Raw genomic sequence first — 10,235 nt, forward strand, 5'->3', positions numbered from 1 at the left:
CTGCGCCAGCACCCTGCTCATCAATTCATTCACTGCGCCAGCACCCTGCTCATCGATTAATCAGCTGTGCCAGTATTCCACTTATGTGTGCATCATGTGTACCCTAATAATAATAGCCATATAAAAAGTGACCAGTGTTCATGAAGTGTGTTCTGTGATATATTATAGTATTCTCATGTCTATTATCTTTGCATTGTTCCATCACAATAGAACTTGCTAATAAGTTGTGAAATCACTTTGTTACAGAAATAAAAAAAAAAACATTTAATTTATCTGAATCGGCCAATTGTGGCAAAAAGCACAAAAAATTTCCACAAATCTCATTCTGCTAAACTGAATAGATGCAGAAATATGTGCAATCATATCTGTTGTCTGTGAGTTTGCTGCAGCAAGTGTACATGAAGGTTCCTTTTTAATATTTGCCCGATGTGGAAAAATACAACATTACACATTGACTGGAGTGCCTAGAGGCAGTAAATAAAAACCTAATAATTAGTAACATCAGACAAGTATTGCTCATGCGGCAGGCATCTCCTATACTTGTTATTGGGAGGAGTCCTCATGGCTATATATGAGCGGGCACTGGAAAAGCATCAAACTATTCCACAGGAAAACTTGAATCCCTGCTTCCAGACAGCGAGACACGGAATCATGTCTAGCATCTTAAAGCAAGCACAGGATAAAGCTGACGAAACAGGTATGACATTATATAGCACTTGTACCTACTACTAGGATATGAATGTCTAAGTATCATTCAATATCAATAGCATTTCATTCTAGATGCAGTGTATTGAATTGTAGTAAAGGTTTTCTCTTGCTAGAAGTTACCATGGGTCTCGGATATGAGAGCTGCTATAGACTGAATAAGCCCTAAGTTCTCTTGATGATAACCTCTGCGGTTGTGAATTTATTCTTGTTTAAATTGTTATATTTTTTTTCTGTATGGAGCTTAAATATGAGCATTTTTACACTAAAGGTGAATTCATACATTTTTTAGCAATAAATTGAACAGATGGTCAGTCCCATAAATCTCTGCAACAAATGTGGTGCATGTAAATCTTCCTTACATATGTACAGTATTTAACAGTAAATGACCCCAGGGCTGGTGCTTTTAAGTTAGCATGTAATTAACTTTTTTTTTTACCCCATAAGGGATATATAGGGATTCCTATACTTACTATAAGATGCAACCCAAATTTAGTCATCAAAAACATATATATATATATATATAGTATATATATGTATATACTTATACACACACATCGCTGCTACATCCATCCCCTTACATTAATTACTCTACTATCTCCATCTTCTCACACAAACAGTTCTGCATACAAGATAGGTTGAATTTGTATGTAAGTCAAAACTGTGTATTTTATATTTGTAGATCCAGACAAAAATATATTTGTCTCTTATATGGAATATACATCAGTGAATAAGAGCTCTTAACTAAAAAAAAATGTTTTCATATTGTTTCCTACTGTTCCTTGTTTTATGGTAAGCTCTGTGCATATGGTAATCTGTGTGCACTATATAAGTAAAGGAATTATTATTATATACTGTATATGTATATATGTGTGTGTATGGAAATAAATGGAGGAATACTTTTTACAGATTCAGTTTCCACTATTTCAGTTTGTAGTAAAAGCAAATATAATGCGCAAAGTTTAATCAAATTCTTATTTTTTAATAGTTAAATCGGGAGAGAAGGCAGCCCAGGATTATGTCGATAAAGGCAAAGAAGTTGGTAAACAGGGTAGGTTTATGTCAGTATGAACACATTTGTATTGGCTATGCAAACATCTAGGCCAGTGGTGGCAAACCTATGGCACGGGTACCGGAGGTGGCACTCAGGCTGTTGCTCCAACACAGAGTTCACCAGAAAGGATTTGAGGGATCCTGGTCTACCTGAGAGTGCTGGAAGAAAGAGAAGGTGCAGACAAAGTCAGATTTTCATTGGAATCCCTGCTCTGGGCCTCACTATTCTTCCTGTTCCGGGGGCTTTCGAGGGAAACTCCAATGCAGCAGACATTTTAAAGGGGTTCAATGAGCAACAATTATAGCATCCAGTCAATTACATATGGCTGCTGTAGTCCATCACTAGCCCCTACATCATTACCCACTACCTAAATATGACTGCTGAGGCCATGGGCAGCAGAACACCACTGTGCCAGGAAAGTCAACAAATACACTGTCAAGAAAACTTTGCAACTAATCATTATGTAGTGGCCATGAATAGAACTGCAACTGAGTAAGCACAAACACCTTGGGGGACATTAATCATAGTTTATTAGACAGCTTTTGACATTTTTGTGAGCAAAAAACTGGCGCAGTTTGTTCATTTGGCGCTTTATTTGCACCATTTTCTGGCACACTGCAAAGTTCGGCACTTAGTGGTTTTGAGTCCCTGCACCTTACTTTACAGATGTTTGCACGGAATCTATCACTAATTTGCGCCTACAAGGACGCAAAAAAAGCGCAAAAATGCACCTACTCTGAGCAGGTGAACTTCAAAAAAACTTCACTTTTTATTACTAAAAACAAAGGTTTTCGATTGCCAAATGAAAAATTACCTCTACGCAACATGAAAAATACTTTGGAGCAGTTTTAAAATGTAAAATTTCCCCAGTAACGACTTCATCATTTTCTATAGGATCATCTCTGGGAGTGATTGTCTTACTGTACAGATGTGATAATATTAGCAGTCTCCATTTCCTGAACATTATAATAAAAAGGCAAAGACTCATTTGAGCAAGAATATTTTTTTTTTACATATCTAACTTTTAGTCCCTGCATTTGCATCACAATGAGACTGTTTTGAGTAAAAATGAAGCCCTGAATGTTCTGTCATCTTTCTCTCGTTCCATTAAAGGGGTATTCCAGGAATCAGCATAATTCATATACAAATGGGCACTCAAAATATAAGCTAATGTGTAATTAGTTGTTATTTAAAATTTTGCTCCCCTTAGCAGAAAATGCTGGTGACATAGACTGTGATGGAGAATTAAAATGCTACTGGCCCTTTAATCAGTCCGTTAATTTCCTCCGCGCGGTCCGTTGCAGGACAGAAGATGGCCGCTGGTCACATGTCTACATCACATCGCCTGAACCTGGCAGGGAAGGTCATGTGACCACCACTAAGTTTGGCTGTAGTCGGTTGGTTGCAGTGCATCCAGTATGGCCAGTGTTGTGGGGATGGCAGTTACACATCATTACTATGATAACAGAGCAAGAAAACCTGTTAGATCATCACTTGGAGCAGAGCATAAGAGGGAGGAGGAGCTACTGAGAACTAAAGGATCATGGAACTTGTAGTTTCCAGGGGCGGCCATCTTAGTGATAACTCCACCTACTTTAGAGAGGCCATAAACTTTGCAAATCATAAAATCAAATTATTTAAGCTCCGTTTTGTGACTAATGACATTGAGTATTGTTGTATTCATTTATTTATATCATCATGGGTTTTTGTGTCAGGCGTTCATATTCCTGGAATACCCCTTTAATAGTGTCAAATGAGATCTACTTTTTACTAGAGTAAAAATTATAGACAAATTTGGCGGAAAATTAGGTGCAAATTAATCGGACATGCAACAATTCCAAAGCGCATTTACTAAGGCAGAACTAGAACCATCATAAATCACAAGCCAAAAAATAGAACAAACCAGGGGCAAAAATAGGCGAACTTGAGACCAACTATGATTAATGTCCCCCTTATCTGCTTCTAGAGCACCACATCCCCTTCGAGCAGTTGGGAGATGTGTGCCACAATGGTCATATGACTTTAAAGAAAATTGATATTGATAACCTGTCCAAAGATTTAGACAAAGATTTTGCAAACCACCATTTTAATTATTATACTGGTAACATTTAGAAATCTGTTTCAGTCATCGACAAAGGATGTGAAGCTGCCAAGAACACATGTGATCAAGTAACAGGACAAGTTGAAGACAAGCTCAATACCGGTGCATGGATTAAGTAATCACAATGCACAAAAGCAAAATGTTAAATATTAAATAAATAATACTTATTTACATAACGCAAAGGAGTCCATTTATTTTATTGTTCTGGTATTTTGTTCCAAAGCTTCAACTTTTTGCTCCAAGATCCCCTTCACAATTGTGTCAGTGATTCTGCTCAGAAGCCACAATGAAGATATGATTATAGTCTTCTAGAAAGGGAAGAATCCTAGAGATCTCCACTCCGGAAGATATTCACTTCATTTATATATGATATAGTGGAATATTTTAGTCTCTTCCTAGTCCACCTACATGCTCAGGCTACTAAAAAAAAAGTTTTAACACAATTACTGCAATTCTTTTTAATTTTTTTTGCAAATCTGGGTTTAGAAAAAAAATGGTGGCTGTGGAGGGCTGTGTAAATCAACACTGGCCACCACTATCAACATAGAGGATTACTCCAGTAAGCCTGTTATTTGGAAGTTCTGATTTACAATGTCAGATAATTCTATAGCATGTCCCATGGCCCCCATTAAAAGCAGCCACGAGAGCAACAGCCATGAGGTGAGTTGAGCCTTTTGCTTCTGGCAGCATCAGGTGCAACAAGATGGGGGGCAGCATCGACGTTTCGGTCCCTTCCTACAAGGTAGAGGTGGACACTTAAAAAAAAGATTGGTTTGAGACACTGCGTGGGGAGCCTACTACATAGCCTACTACACAATATATTACTACTGGATGAGGTAGAGGGAGCACAGTTCCCTTGCTCATCACAGGAAGAAGTATGTTTAAGTTCACCCCTGAATGCAGCAGGTTGGGTGATATCAAAAATAAAGTATCCAGAACAGAGAACATAATACATTGGGTACTAGTTCTCCTCAGGAGAGAACCATGTAGGCATAAGGGTTTGTAGATAGGCAATGTTCTTCTAGTAAGGTAAAAAAAAATGTAAATTAGCTCTGAAAATGTGTGCATCTTGTATCACCTATTAGAAGGTATCTCCTGGGAAAAAAGCATCAGTTACAGCCGCCATCAAATGTGTTCATGTCTCTTATAAAAACCATCATTGAAATGAAATTAGAGAAATTCCCACAGACATGAAGAACTTTTGCAGACCATGTTCTTCTGTTATGTCACGCAGTCCTACAATACAAAGGACGCATTATCTGACAACCACACCCAGGATCCTGGATTGTTATTGTCATAGCAGATACACAAGAACACATTCATAAGGTTAATCTGTACACCATTATTGTGAACATATTAGGGCAGCATACAATATGACATATGAGTCCATTAGGAGAAACACCATTCCTTAAGCCCTCTATGGTGATTGATAATCCATGGCAGAGCTTTCCATAGCCTAGTGGTTACAGATCCGAGTCCCTACTCATCATGATAGAAGAATTCTTACATCTATATGTTATGTTATGGATATCCTGATTCCAGATCTAAGTCCATTATTAGAGCGATCTTTATACTGCCCATATAAAACCCACACTTTGCTCTCCTCTGCACCTACTGTAGAGTAGATTTGCAATTGTTATTCAAGGTTCCTAAAATAAATTTGTGAGACAGTTTTTCATGTTGATTTGACCAGTGATGTAGAGGTAACACTACACAATGCCATGTACAACAATACTTCTTCAGACTTTTACTGTGGTTTTATTTGCCTTGGCTGTAGTCCCCTGGAAGTGTTTGCTAACAGTAAGTGAACACTCAAAACAAGAACACTGCACTATATAATGCCACGTACATAATGCGCCCGACTTCCGATAGCAGCTATGGACTAGGATAGTGGGGGACCACATACGTGGGCTTTATGATATCACCAGATTATACATGTAAATGTCACATGATGGAAGAAGAGAGCAGCTCTAGGACTTATTATAGGCGGAAGTGCTATACCATGTTTTATTAACCTCTGGAATAAGACATTTGGGACATGTCTGGGCTATATAAAACCAAGGCGTGTCATGAACATGTTAAAACATACTTGGTAAAGACCGATACCATACTGCACAGTCCCATATGAGCACGAGTATAACCTCATCAGTACAGAGATATCTATGGGGTACCACTGGGGTACATTTGGAGAAGAGTTTATCCTACTTGCTGTGTACAGCTGGTGTCAACATCAGTAAGTTTGCAGTTGGTGGTGCAATTTTATGCCAGGTAGGGTCTGATGTGGCCAGCTTATAGCGTCCTCCTCCATATCTAAGAGGACATTATACAGACATATACCATACAGATGAGCTGCTCGATCTAGGCTTCCTTGTTATAAAAGATTTATTAATGAAATAATGGCAAAAACTGCTAATACTGCATTAATGGGTCATGTGAACAGCAGAAATGTACTGATGGGCAATAGTGGATCTCAATCTTTGGACTGTGGCCCATTATTATTTCCATCCTTGTGGAATTGGTCCTAATGTTGGTTTAATCCCGCAGCCTTCACACCTTGTACAGTATGAGAATCCTTGCATTATACAGAAATAAGATGCAAGGACTCAGTCTGCCAGAGTACTGTATTAACTGTAAGTTGCCAGGCGCTGCAGTTTGCCACACAGATGCAACATCTTTGAATCATTTCTGTATAATGTAAGGACCGCCATCTGGGGCAATGTGTGTAGTTTGTGGGATTGGGACAGTATATATGCTGATACAACCAACAAATCTGTGGTCTTTACATCTGTTTATCCAAAGTTGTTTGATCAAAATTCGACACAATTAAAATATCTCACCTGCACAGCTAGCGTACTCCAATAACTCGGATGTAGTTACATAACAGACATCTAGTCAGGATGCTTTTTATGCAGTATTTTGAGTAACCCTTCAAACTCGTATTATGGTTTTGCTATTTAAAGGTCTTTTTAATAATACGTATGGATTTCTATTTGACAGGTCAATATCCGATTAGTAAAGATAAGGAGATATCAGCAGATACTGCAGCCTCCAGAAGTAGAGAAGAGTCAGGGCAAATAAGTGACCGACTTCAAGGATGGGAGCTATAAATTATGGCTGTTCTCAACAGGAGTAGATGGTTGTAGAAATACTTTTGAAAACAGATTTTTGATATCACATACAACCACCTATTGTACAGTTGTGTTGTCCTTTAAAACCGTATGTTCACAAAAACCTTAACAGGCTGCAGTTTACATCACAACCAGTGGATGGCGAGTGTCTAAACGGAGGATCAACACTGAGTAAGGTTACATTCACACAACCACCAAGGGGACGTATATACAGCCACATACGCCTCCCTATAGACAGCAAAAGCCTCCCAGTAGCATACCACCTGAGAGGGGAGGGGGCGCAGCATTCACCCTTCCTCTCCACCGAGCATCTTGTATGCCGGGCGGGCATACATTTGTGTGCATGTAACCCAAGACACAGTTGCACACAGGAGAGTGCAACTTATTATAGCAACTTATTATAGAGAAACATAGGGCTTGGCCTATATTTTTCCGTGCACGGTGCAATAAGATGATGTGCAGTCACTGTACCAAAGGCAATGGGGAACAATATGTTTCTGCAAACTGTGCAGCTGGAGATCAGTTCCCTGCATGTTCTGTTGAGTACAGCTTTTGGTTAAAGGATGCGCAGGCTTTATCTGGAATTAACAATGTGAGCTAAAAAACCAAGTCTAAGCCCCTGCTATTTATCGAACGTATACAATACTGTACACATCTGTACCATTACAATGGACAAAGCTTGAAACATTTTTTGGGCCTACTTCCCAGGGCTTCTGTGCCGGAATACTAGCATAAAAGCCGTGAACTAATCGCAAACGCTAGTGTATAGCTAGCATTTGTGATCATCCCCTTGACGCCAGTGGGCATAGATGGGTGTGAGCAGTCGTGAAAAGAGGACACTCGCAGCAGCCAGTGACTTCTCATGTGAAAAGTGTGAGGCTGCGCCCAATTCACTGCCATGTAGGACATGTTACAGTAGAATGAGGCACAGCCACCAGCTGATGCATCAAAGAGGCCCAAGTCAGAAAATGCAGCTTTCATATGATAAATAACCCCCCACTCTTACCATTGCATTGAAATTCACAATAATGTGCAAAAATTGCCCCCTCTCCCATATAATCAGCAGAAAGCAGTGGTGCAGCTTACGCACACAAATAGTTCCTTTTGTATTAGAGACTATTTAGTTAATGCATGCAGAGATGTTCCTTCAAAACAGTCTGAATATTGTCATGTAGGCTTCATGTAGACATTCTATTTAATCTTTTAACAGCAAGGCACAAGCGCCCTCTAGTGGACTTTGTAACACATTTATAAATATCCAAGTATCAGCTCTGTGTTACCTTTTAACATGGTCAATAAATGCTATGTAAAAAGGCTTAAAAGAAATCTATTTGTTTTCATGCATTATGAAGCAAACAAACCCTGAGAATGCCGTAGCTACACTGATGCAGAAACGTATGTTAATTAATCCCCGAGTTGAGTGCTTGTGTTGAACAATTAACATTTGGACCTTGGGAAAGCTGGGTTGGATTCAGAGTGCAGTTCATCATTATACAGCTACCTGAACATCCAAACAGGACTAATCAACCTGAGCTTGATCACTCATTCATAGCAACTGGGGGATGGTGCAGGGATTGAATACTTCCGCCTGTCAGGCACAACACAATAATTACATGTGTTGAGCCCGGTACTGGAGCAACAGCTTCATCATAATTTTATAATGGTTTTTTTATGCAAAACCACTTAGCTCAGGTATTAAAACAAACTACTCTTGGAAAGACTGACAGGAGGAAATGCATAGGAGAGGCTGAAGGCTGAAAAGGCATCCAAGTTCACTGGACGATCCTTCAGGAACAGAATCCTTCTTAGGAACAGAAATGTTCGACCTGTCTGTTTTTCCTGGTGGCGAACAGGTCTATCCTTGGCCATCCCCACATTCTTGCCATCTTGCTGAAGACAACCCTGTGGAGGGACCATTCCCCCCGCTGTAGGAGGTGACGACTTCCAGATTTTCTTTCCCTCTTACGTGGACTGCCGAAACCAATCTCAAGTTCGTCTCCACCAATTCAAAAATTTCAGCTGTCAAATTTTTCAGAGGTTCGCTCCTGGTACCTCCCTTGCGATTTGTGAAGGCTACGGCAGTCACATTGTCCGAAATAATTTTCTGATCTGTTCCCTTTATTACACGCAAGGATTTTCTGATCACTTCCAGGATGGCTCTCAACTCTAATTGGAGGACATCCCCTGGGTCTCCCTGCTCCATGCTTCCTGGAATAGGAGATCATTCACCTGGGCTCCCCAACCCCAGGCACTTGCGCCTACCATTGATAGAGGTCTTTCCTCTCTCCAGGGTCTGCCCACTTAGAAGGTTCTTCTCCCTCAGCCACCAACCTAAGGATTTTAGAATCTATTGAGGAAGTAGAATATTTTGTTCTTAACTGGCTTGGTTTCAGTCCCAGGCTTTTAGCATGTACAACTGCAAGGGTCTTGCACGGAACATTGCCCAGGGCACTGCCGGTATGGCTGCTGTGAAGAGGCATAGAATTCACATTATCTCCCTTATGGTAGGAGATCCTTTCTTGAATAAATCTTGAACCTTCATAATCTTTTCTCGAGGAAGGAACTTGAATCTAACTGAATTCCCAGATATATCTTTGATTTTGAAGGTGAAAGGGAGGATTTCTTTAGATTCACCATCCATCCTAGACAGTGCAAATCTCCAGTACAACTTTCTCTTGGGTCTCTAGTTCTTCCACCGACTTCCCTATTAGAAGTAAGTTGCACAGGTTTGGTACAATGAGCCACTGATGTTTTATGTATGCTGCAGCTTCCGACATCAATTTTGTGAATACCCTTCGGCTACACCAAAGGCAGGGGCGTAACTAGATTTCTGCATGGGGCCCCCCATCCCCTTAAAAAAATATATATATATACATATTGATACAGACTAGAGATGAGCGAGCACTAAAATGCTCGGGTGCTCGTTACTCGAGCCGAACATTTCCCGATGCTCGAGTGCTCGTTTCGAGTAACGAGCCCCATTGAAATCAATGGGAGACCCGAGCATTTCAGTAAAATTACAAACTGAACGAGCACAGTGAAAGAACACAGTGCAGAACAGATTGCAGATGTTCGGGAACATCTGCGATCTGTTCCGGAGACACGCGTGCAGAACGTTGCTCTCCGCAATAGTATTTGAAGAACAATATGTGTGAAGAACAACTTGCAGATGTTTGGAAACATCTGCAAGTTGTTCTTCACACATATTGTTCTTCAAATACTATTGCGGAGAACACCGTTCTGCAGG

The 10,235-nt window shown here is 40.1% G+C and overlaps 1 long non-coding RNA gene across 1 annotated transcript; it reads left to right on the forward strand.

Annotated features, from left to right (window-relative positions):
• Positions 1-536: 536 nt before the first annotated feature.
• Positions 537-4,036, forward strand: LOC140105562 (uncharacterized). The gene is made up of 3 exons (XR_011850585.1): positions 537-697; positions 1,694-1,756; positions 3,885-4,036. It is a non-coding gene; the product is annotated as an uncharacterized lncRNA (long non-coding RNA).
• The last annotated feature ends 6,199 nt before the right edge of the window (positions 4,037-10,235 follow it).

The sequence above is a fragment of the Engystomops pustulosus genome, chromosome 11, assembly GCF_040894005.1.
Source record: "Engystomops pustulosus chromosome 11, aEngPut4.maternal, whole genome shotgun sequence".
In the NCBI taxonomy this organism is placed as follows: Eukaryota; Metazoa; Chordata; class Amphibia; order Anura; family Leptodactylidae; genus Engystomops; species Engystomops pustulosus.